The 10,136-nt window shown below is 34.4% G+C and overlaps 1 long non-coding RNA gene across 1 annotated transcript; it reads left to right on the top strand.

Annotated features, from left to right (window-relative positions):
* On the top strand, positions 3,800–4,591 carry LOC107612147. Its single transcript, XR_001613614.2, has 4 exons — positions 3,800–3,818; positions 3,961–4,093; positions 4,200–4,264; positions 4,506–4,591. It is a non-coding gene; the product is annotated as an uncharacterized LOC107612147 (long non-coding RNA).

The raw sequence follows: 10,136 nt of genomic DNA, 5'->3' as shown, positions 1-10,136 counted from the left end.
ACGTGTATTAGTTATAGATCTATAAGCTAGCTATATATATAACTAGGTACCTTCTATTTATGCTTATGTATACGTACTTAGTTAAAGTCCTTCTTCTTCCGCTTGTAACATACTCTAATGCTCTATGGTTACATGCTTACATTGTTGTTGTTGTTGTTGTTGTTATTGTTGTTGTTGTTGTTAATCTATTTTCTCTCTTTCTTTATGCAATGAGAGAGAGCCTGCTGCTAAGAGGTGCTTTATTAAGAAGAGTAGAGATAGAGAACGAAAAAGGTTGCTAAGAAGAAGAAGTTAGTGTTATTTGTATGAATTGAAGCATTGCTTTATTGCAAATATTATAATGAGAAAACATCAAGTTGGTAAGTATGATTTTGCAATTTGCAATTCATCTGTTCTTGTATATATGAAACTTAGCTTAATTAACTTCAATGCATAAACTTAATTGAACTCAATTTCTAGAAAGTAAAAAACCAAAGTGAAATTAAACTAACCAAGTTTCATGGAACAAAAGAAAACTCATCAAATTGTTGTAGTTTTAGTTCCTGTTCTATGCCATCAGCTTCAAATTACTGAACTCTACAAGCGACTCATTCAACTCCACCCAAACCTTCATGTCACCTTCATCCTCCCAATCATATCCTCACTTCCCAAATCCTCAAAAATTGTTCTTGGTGCTCTTTCTTCCCTCAACATAGACACTATTGTTCTTTCACCAATGAACTTGCCACAACCCACTCCCCCACCAGCCATGTTATTCCCATTCTCCATGTCTCTCTCACTTCCATCTATCCACTATGAATTGACCTCACTTACTACCACATCATCAATGAAGATAGTTGCTTTGATTGCAGATTATTTTGCCTATGAAGTTTTACCATTCGCCAAGAAACCCAACATCTTATCATCATATATATTCATACCTACTGCAGCCTGATGTAGGATTTATATCGGTTTAGAATTTCTCAAAGAATTCTCGTTGCAAGTATAGTTCTAAACCAACAATGAATCCTCACATCAAAGTTTAATATGGTTGTCACTAGTTCAACCCCAACAAAATAACCAAGAGTATTAATCCCGGGTTGTTCTCCCTAGAAATTATAATGAAGTGCTTTATTATTGGCTATGAAGGAATGTTTTGGGGTTTTTGTAATAAGGGACAAGAAATGTAAATAGCAAAAGAAATAAGCTAACAACTAAGAAAGCTCTTGGCAAGGGATGAGAACTAGAAGTTATATCCTCATTATCATCATCAATTGTGACAAGAATTGTCCATTGCTCCCACTTAGTTAACCTCACTATGAAGAAAAGTCAAGTGGATGGAATTGGCTCTTGTCCACAAGTCCTAGTCAAATCCTAAGGAAAGACTAGTTTTAGTGGCATTCAAGTCAATTGGAAACTTCCAATTATCAATCAACAAGAGACTTTGACATTTCAAGAGTCTCCAATTACTCAACTCAAGTCAAGAGGAGAAAAACCTAACTCATGACTAAAAGAAACATTTCATCAAACACATAGAGGGCGATAAAAGTAAACATCATCAATTGCAAGAATTAAAGGAAGCTATAACTAATCAAAGTAAGAAATCAATAATAGAAATCAAGGCAAATATAAAAAAATATGAAATCATAAATTGCATTAAAAGAGAATTGAGATTAACAAGAGAATCCACAAACTAGAATGACAAAATAAAGGAATTAACAAGAGAAGTAAATTACTAGAACAAATAAAGGTAAAAGGAAAATTAAAGTAAAGGAAGAATGAGATATAGATCTAAAAGAAAGAAAACTAAGAACCCTAATCTAGAGAGAGGAGAGAGCATCTCTCTTTAGAATTCTACATCTAAACTAAGTGTGTGTCTCCATCAATGAATCCATCCATCCATGCCCCCATCCTCCTTCACTCCCAGCCTATTATCCTCAAACTAGGCTTGAAACTAGGCTAAAAACCAGCTCAGAAATCGCCCCCAATGATTTCTCTTTAGTGGGGCACGTGCTGCTCGTCACGCGTATGCGTCAGCCACGCATACGCATTGCTTTGAAGATGCTTTAGTCACACGTACGCATCGTTTGGAGTATGGCGCGTTCACGCGCACGCGTCATCCATGCGTGCGCGTCGGAATCAACTTCTCAAATCTTTATTTTCTTGTGTTCCTTCCACTTTTGCATGCTTCCTTTCCATCCTCTAAGCCATTCCCGCCCTATAATCTCTGAAATTACTTAACAAATATATCACGGCATCGAATGGTAATAAGAGAGGATTAAAACTTAGTAATTTAAGGCCTAGAAAGCATGTTTTCTTCATAGCACAAAATTAGGAAGGAATCTTAAAACCATGCAAATTGTATGAATAAGTGTGAGAATAGTTGACAAAATCCACTAAATTAAGTACAAGATAAATCCTAAAAATGGGGTTCATCACAACCTCGCTTCTGCAACTCTGCTTCAACTCCTCAATCTGTAACTATGGTTTCACTTAATCTGTAATCCTAACTTGCGCTTTTTTAGAGCTTGAAACGAAGATGATTTTGCTCGACATTTTCAAAGAAAAGCGTGGAAGCTGGTACAATTCCATGTTTCTACAAGAAGGCATGTGAAATCATTACTTTTTCATACTTTGTTATAGTATAATAGTATTTTTTGTTGTTGAATTTAAAATTTATATATAATACTCGTACCCTGGTATGTAGAGTAGCTCTTACATGTTGTATCTCATCATAGAATCATAGGTTAACTTAGAGGTTTGTGTTGTATATGTCCCTGTGTTGCCAGCAGGCAAATTTGTATTGGCCTCTATTTCTCTCTATTTTTTGCGGTTTGTTTTGTTGAAGTATTGATAGGTTGTGAATTTAGATACTCATTTTAATGATATTGGGACTATTTACATAGGTTGCTGCACTTTTTCGTGACCATGAAGATCTTCTTGAGGAGTTTACTCATTTTCTTCTTGATAAGAGCTCTGCAATGCCTACTGTTATACTAATGGATGTTGACACGGTAATCTTTCAGCTTATTTGTTTGTCCCTTTAATTTTTAGTTAATTATTAAACAGGTAATATTTCCCTTTCTCTATGACAGAAAGAAAGTACCATGGCTTCTCATGATGACTCTGGTGCTGAACCAATCCATGATGAAGATGAAAAGTTTGACCTGTGCCCTATATCATCTACTTGTGAAGATATCTTTGAAAAGTGAGTTTGTTAACTTTGATCACGAATGTATGTTTTAACATTTTCAAAATTTCTTTTACCTTGCCAAACATATGCTTTGAACTTCTTCTATGCAATGTTTTAAATATTTGAAATCATAGACTCCAATTTCTTATAACCACAGGTATGTGTAATCAACTCATTGTTTTCCTTGAAAAAGTCAAGGAGAAATTACCCTGAAATTTTTGAAGTGTCTACTTTTCTACAGCAGGAAAATAATTACCCGACAGTTATTTGAAAATTTATGTGCCTTCATGCAGAAACCTGAAGAAGGATCAATCAGTCAGAGTATAGCGATTGGCAAATTACAGGTTTCTAAAGGTATCATTTTCTGGCTAACCTATTCATTGGTTATATCTGCTTAAACTTGTGATACTTTCCTCAGTGGGTGCATTCTCCTTGTTTACTGAACAGAAATAATCAGATCTTTTACTGAATGGTGATGATTTGAATTCAAAAACATTTGTTTTTCTTTTGTTTGTTTGTACCTTGAATCTATCTGATGCCTAATGATTGCTACCATATCGTTATGGCTATTCAGGTTTCACTTACACACTCAATAATAGATATAAGTGAAGTCGATGAGGATTCTGATGATTTCCTTCAGCCACATGTATGGATTCTTATTGTTATTGGGTTTTCTATTTAGTGTGCTCTTCATGTGCTTAACATGAAGATGAGAAGCAATGAATTTGAACAATTTCTTATATAAGATGATTAGGTTAATCTTAAATGTCATTTACTATTCTCTACAGGAAATGGAGGCATATATATGAGGTCTTATCCCCAACTTGGCACAATTACGTGATATGCCAGAAGCCTTTGTTCAAATGTATTGTCGTATTGTTGCACACAAATTTTTCTTCTTTTGTGATCCTCATAGGCGAGGTTTGTATGTCTGACTGACATTTGCTTGATATATTTTCAACTAATTGCTAATTTTCTTACTTAGTAGTATTTTAGAGCTCTTATATAATGTATTTCCCTTAAACAGGAAAAGCTTGCATCAAGAAAGTGTTGCTTAGTAATTGTCTCCAAGAACTAATGGAGCTTCACCAGGTAGATTGCATGAGATATTCTTAGTTTCCATTTCTATTAGAACCAAACCACTTAATGTTCATTTCATTTTCTTTCTTTCTCTTTCTTGCTGTTTCATTTTCACTGTACCATCTGGTGCACTTCTTTTTATACGTTCACCCTCATGATTGGTTCACCCTTATCATAACATTTTTGAGCTATAATTTGGTCAATTCTGATAGGCTTTGATTCAAAGCTTTGACTATGCTTTTATCTATTTCAGGAAAGTGAAAAAGTCACAAACACATAACAAGCTGAAAACTGGTTCTCTTCGACTTCTGCTCAACGTATTTGTGGTGCTTTATTGAAATGGTTGTTTTATTTTACTTTTTAAAGAAAAACAGTAATAGTTATGTAGAACAATAATATATGTAATTATGTTTGGAACTATTGACATTGAGAATTTTTTATATATATAGAGTTATGTCTTATATCGAGGAATTGTGTTATAAAAGATTTAATTTTTAAATTTTGATATTAAAAAATAAATTTCTAATTGGAGAGAATGTAAATAGTTTGAAAATCTCACAAAATAATTAATTTTTGTTAAATTAAAAAATTAATTTGTGGGAGTTTTAAACTAGCACAAAAGTGATTTAAAATCGTCACAAAAGTCTAATATAAAATCCCACTAAACACACACAAAATCTCCAGAAAAGATCTCGTGGCACTTCAAATTTTTTGGGTTTTAGAAACTCCCACAAATCATTTGGTGGCGGTTATAAACCTCCACAAATAAGAGAAAAAACTGCCACAAAGAAACAAAATCTTGTAGTGTTCAAATATTTGAATATGACAAAATTACCATTCTGCTTCTTATTGTCTTTTCTGTTTCTGTAATCTACACTTTCTATCTTTAACGTTTTCGAGTGTAACACAAATTTTTGCTTGTACCTATCTTCTTTTTCAAGGCTTCTAGTTAAATTATCCTTTAAATATATGTATGTATTTTGCTTTTAAATGTCGTAATGCCTCACTACCTCTGATTTACGACTTAAATGTATAGCTCTGTGTGATAGGGGTTTACAAATCACACAATTTTGATTTAATTTATTGATTTTGCATTAGAAAGGATATTACATTTGTTCATGACTTCTAGAAAAATCTTAGAGGAAAAATGGCCAAGTACGTGATGCCACAACTTATATGAATGAAAATGAAAATTGTAAACTAATGGTATAGAATTAAAGGAGTTCAAATTCGAATTAACAAAAGAACAAGTAGAATTAGCATCGGATTTTCTAGAATGTACTGCAGCAATATTCTCAAATTCATAAACACCCTTATTAAGCTTCCCTTTGAAAAGAACGTCCTTGGTTTTCTAAGATTTCACAAAGTAACCATGAGGGTGAAATTCAAAGAAATAATCATGATCATAAGTAAATTTATGAATACTAATTAAGTTTCTTGAAATTTTAAGAGAGAACATCAGTTTATTAAGAATGAATTTTTTCTGAGTTCAAGATTAATAATATAAGAATGACCAATAGAGGAGATAGTGCTACCTGTGTCATTACCTATCATTATCTAATCAGGGTCTTGATACTCATTTCGTTGAATTAAGTTGGTAGAATCTAGAGTTATATGGTGACTAGCACTAGTATCAAGTAACCATGTTGAATCTAATAAAATTGATGGAGGAGTGAAGTATGCTTATCGTTGATGATAAGAGGAGCTAAGTATGCTTATCGTTGAATCTAAGTATGCATTTATAGCAATGTTTCTCATTTGTTGAATTTTGAGGGTTGCTTGAAATTTTTGGCTTAACAATCTTGGAAGAAGAAACTTCAGATTTTTCAAATGTTTGTTTGAAAATAGATTTGTTTTCCACTTTAAATCTAAGCCCAGATTTTTTAAAACTAGATCTTTGACAAACAAATAATTTGTTAAGATTTTGTAAACCTTGAACAAATTTTGCTAAGTCTTTTTATTGTTATTTTTTTATTTAACCTTTCATTTTTAGCAATTAAATTAGTGGAGGCTGAGGCCAAATACTTGAGTTTGAATTTGTTTAATTCAGCTCTTAAAGTGTTATTTTCTTCTTTCAAATATTTTTCATCACAAGCTTCGGTTGCCTTTATCTTTTCTAATAAAAATTTATTTTCAGCTCTCAATGTCTCATTATCTTTCTTGCACTTAACATATTTATAAAAAAGTTTCTTTGAGTTCACACTGAAATCTTTGATAATATAGTGCAATTCATCATCAATGGATAAGTAGAAAGATCTACCTCCTCCATGTCCATGTGATCAGCCATCAAACACATTTGAGCCTCTTGATCATAATCTTTTTCATCTTCAAAATCAATATCATTTTTTTAGGTCTTTCCATGGTGCCATCAGCACCTTTTTTTTGTCTTTCTTTGATTTTTTTTTGCCTTTTTTCAATTGAGGACAATCGGACTTGAAGTAGCTCGGTTCCTTGCAACGGTGACAAGTAAACTTGGATTGATCCTTCTTGAAATCTTTGGATGAAGTATTTCCTTTACTTTTACTTTTGAATCTCATTAATCTTCTCATTTTTCTTGCAAAGGGCACCATTTCTTCGTATGAGATACTATCCTTAGATTTCTCTTCTTTGGCTATTATTCTTGATTTTAATGCTACATTTCTTTTTGAGAAGGTTGTGTTTTTTTACTTCTCACTTCTTAGTAAGACTCCTCAAGATCTTCTTTATTAATGTTTCTTCAGAATAGCTATTCTCCATGGCATCCAAGTTGTTGATGATTATTGGAAACCTTTCGAACATTTGATCGATGCTTTCATCCTCTTTTGTGATGAACATCTCATACTCCTTCATTAGCATATCAATTCTAGTCTCTCTTACTTGTTTGGTTTCTTCATGAGTGAGTTTGAGCTTATCCAGAATTTTTTTTAGCGGTTTTGCACATTGAAACTTTTCTGTATTCTTCAAAATTGATAGCATAGTACATTAGGTTGATTGCTTTGGCGTTGAGTTTAACCTTCTTCTTTTCTTTCTTTGTCCACTCATTGTCTTCCTTTGGCACCACATCTTCATCGGCATTTTGCTTTCTTGGAATGTCTGGTCCATTAACAATAATCTTCTAGATGTTGTAGTTGACTGACTGCATGAATATTTCCATTCTCTCTTTCCAGTATGAGTTGTTATTGCCGTTGAAGTAGGGAGGTCTATTGTTGGACCGCCCTTCGGTGAGAGTGTACGCCATGATATTAGCACCCATATTGTTGGCCATAGATCTTTACTCCAAGTTGTAAAGCTTGATTCCTTGAGACCTTGCTCCTGATACCAAATGATGGAACTGCTAGAACTTGAGAAGGGGTTGAATTAAGTTAACTCAGAAATGAAGTTCTTATGCTCAGTTTTCGCGAAAGCTAATTCTGCAGGAGCTTTTTTCATTTTGTCTCTAAAACCAAATAGAAATAGAGAATGAAAGAAGAGAATGATGCCAGCATGTATTCTGCTTCGGTTTTCAAGTGTCTTGAAACCTACATCTAGTCTCCACCACTACCATGGTAGAATTTCCACTATAATCAACTAGATTACATACACCAATACCAATTAATTACAAACCTAATTTATCTAGTATCAAATTCTAAGCTTATACCCAAGCCTAGATACCACCAATTGCTATCCCAACTTGGCAACAGGAACCCACAAATTTAATCTACCATCAAGTGCTATCCCAACTTGGAAAGGGGAACTAAACCTTAGTTCAACCAAACTAAATTATACAGAAATAATTTTTTGGCTTTTTCATGCATCTCTCTTGCCTCTTCTCTCATGGCTTTTTCAACTCACATTCATAAGCCTTTTTCTCAAATACAGAAAGATGACATTAGATAGTTGATGAGCAGATAATGTATACCCTTTTTGGCATTATTTTTACATAGTTTTTAGTATGTTTTAGTTAGTTTTTATTATAATTTTATTAGTTTTTATTCAAAAATTACATTTCTGGACTTTACTATGAGTTTGTGTATTTTTCTGTGATTTCAAGTATTTTCTAGCTGAAATTGAGCGACCTGAGCAAAAATCTGATTCAGAGGCTGAAAAAGGACTGCAGATGCTGTTGGATTCTGACCCTTCTGCACTCGAAATGGATTTTCTGGAGCTACAGAAGCCCAATTGCCGTGCTCTCAATTTCGTTGGAAAGTAGACATCCTGGGCTTTTCAGCAATATATAATACTCTATACTTTGCTGAGATTTGATGGCCCAAACTGGCATTCAAAACCAGCCTAAAACTTTCTGGCGCAAAATGCCAGAACTGGCACTAAAACTGGCGTTTAACGCCCAAATTGGCTCCCTGGGTGGCGTTTAACTCCAAGGATGGCCTATGCACGTGTAAAGCTTCAATGCTCATCCCAAGCACACACCAAGTGGGCCCCGGAAGTGGATTTCTGCACTATCTGCACTTAGTTACTCATTTTCTGTAAACCCTAGTAACTAGTTTAGTATAAAAACTACTTAGAGATTTATTTCATATCTTTTGATGACTTTTATCATCTAGCTCATCATATTGTTCACGTTGGGAGGCTGGCCTCACGGCCATGCCTAACCCTTTTTCACTTATGTATTTTCAACGGTGGAGTATCTACACCCCATAGATTAAGGTGTGGAACTCTGCTGTTCTTCACGAATTAATGCAAGTACTATTGTTTTTCTTTCAATTCACGCCTACTTCTTCTCCAAGATATACTCTTGTACTTAATTCAGTTAAGACAGAATGAAGGGATGACCAGTGACAATCACCCACTATCTTCGTTACTCGCTTAGCAAAGATCCGCGTGCCTGACAACCACAAGAGGTCTACATGATGTTCAACGTAGTCATTGGACGACAGCCGGAGTATATTCTCTTGGGTATCTAATACACAGACCGAGTCTGTGAGATTAGTATCTTCGTGGTATAGGCTAGAACCATTGGCAGCATTCCTGAGATCCAGAAAGTCTAAACCTTGTCTGTGGTATTCCGAGTAGGATCTGGGAAGGGATGACTGTGACGAGCTTCAAACCTACGAATGTTGGGCGCAGTGACAGTGTGCAAAAGGACAAGGTTCCTATTCCGACACTAGCGGGAACCGACAGATGATTAGCCGTGCGGTAGCTGTACATGGTATTTTTCATCCGAGAAATCCGACAGTTGATTAGCCGTACAGAGATCGTACCTGGTATTTTTCACTAAGAGGATCATACAACTTGCCATGGGGGGAAGCACGCATGATTGGAAGGAGGCAGTAGGAAAGCAGAGGTTTAGAAGCAACAAAGCATCTCCATACGCTTATCTGAAATTCCCACCAATGAATTACATAAGTATCTCTATCTTTATTTTATATTTTATTTATCTTTTTAATTATCAAAACCTCATAAAACATTTGAATCCACCTGACTAAGATTTACAAGACGACCATAGCTTGCTTCAAGCCGACAATCTCCGTGGGATCGACCCTTACTCATGTAAGGTATTACTTGGACGACCCAGTGCACTTGCTGGTTAGTTGTGCGGAGTTGTGAAAAGTGTGAATCACGATTTTGTGCTACCAAGTTTTTGGCGCCGTTGCCAAGGATTGTTCGAGTTTGAACAACTGACGGTTCATCTTGTTGCTTAGATTGGGTAATTTTATTTTATGTTTAAACTTTTTATTTTTATTTTTGAAAAAATCATTCAAAAAAATTTTAATAATATCAATAATAATATTTAGTTTCTAAAAATTCATCAAAATTTTTAAGAATGAATTCCACCTTCGAGCTTCATGATGGTATGTTAAAGCTTGGCTGTCTATTAAGCCATGTCTAATCTTTTGGACCGAAGCTTTAACTTATCATATTCATTGGATTGTTGTATGTATTTGTTATCCAAAAGCTTGGCTGGCCA

The sequence above is a fragment of the Arachis ipaensis genome, chromosome B08, assembly GCF_000816755.2.
Source record: "Arachis ipaensis cultivar K30076 chromosome B08, Araip1.1, whole genome shotgun sequence".
NCBI lineage: Eukaryota > Viridiplantae > Streptophyta > Magnoliopsida > Fabales > Fabaceae > Arachis > Arachis ipaensis.
The sequence above is the reverse complement of the archived record's forward strand: the minus strand, read 5'-3'. Positions and strand labels throughout refer to the sequence as shown.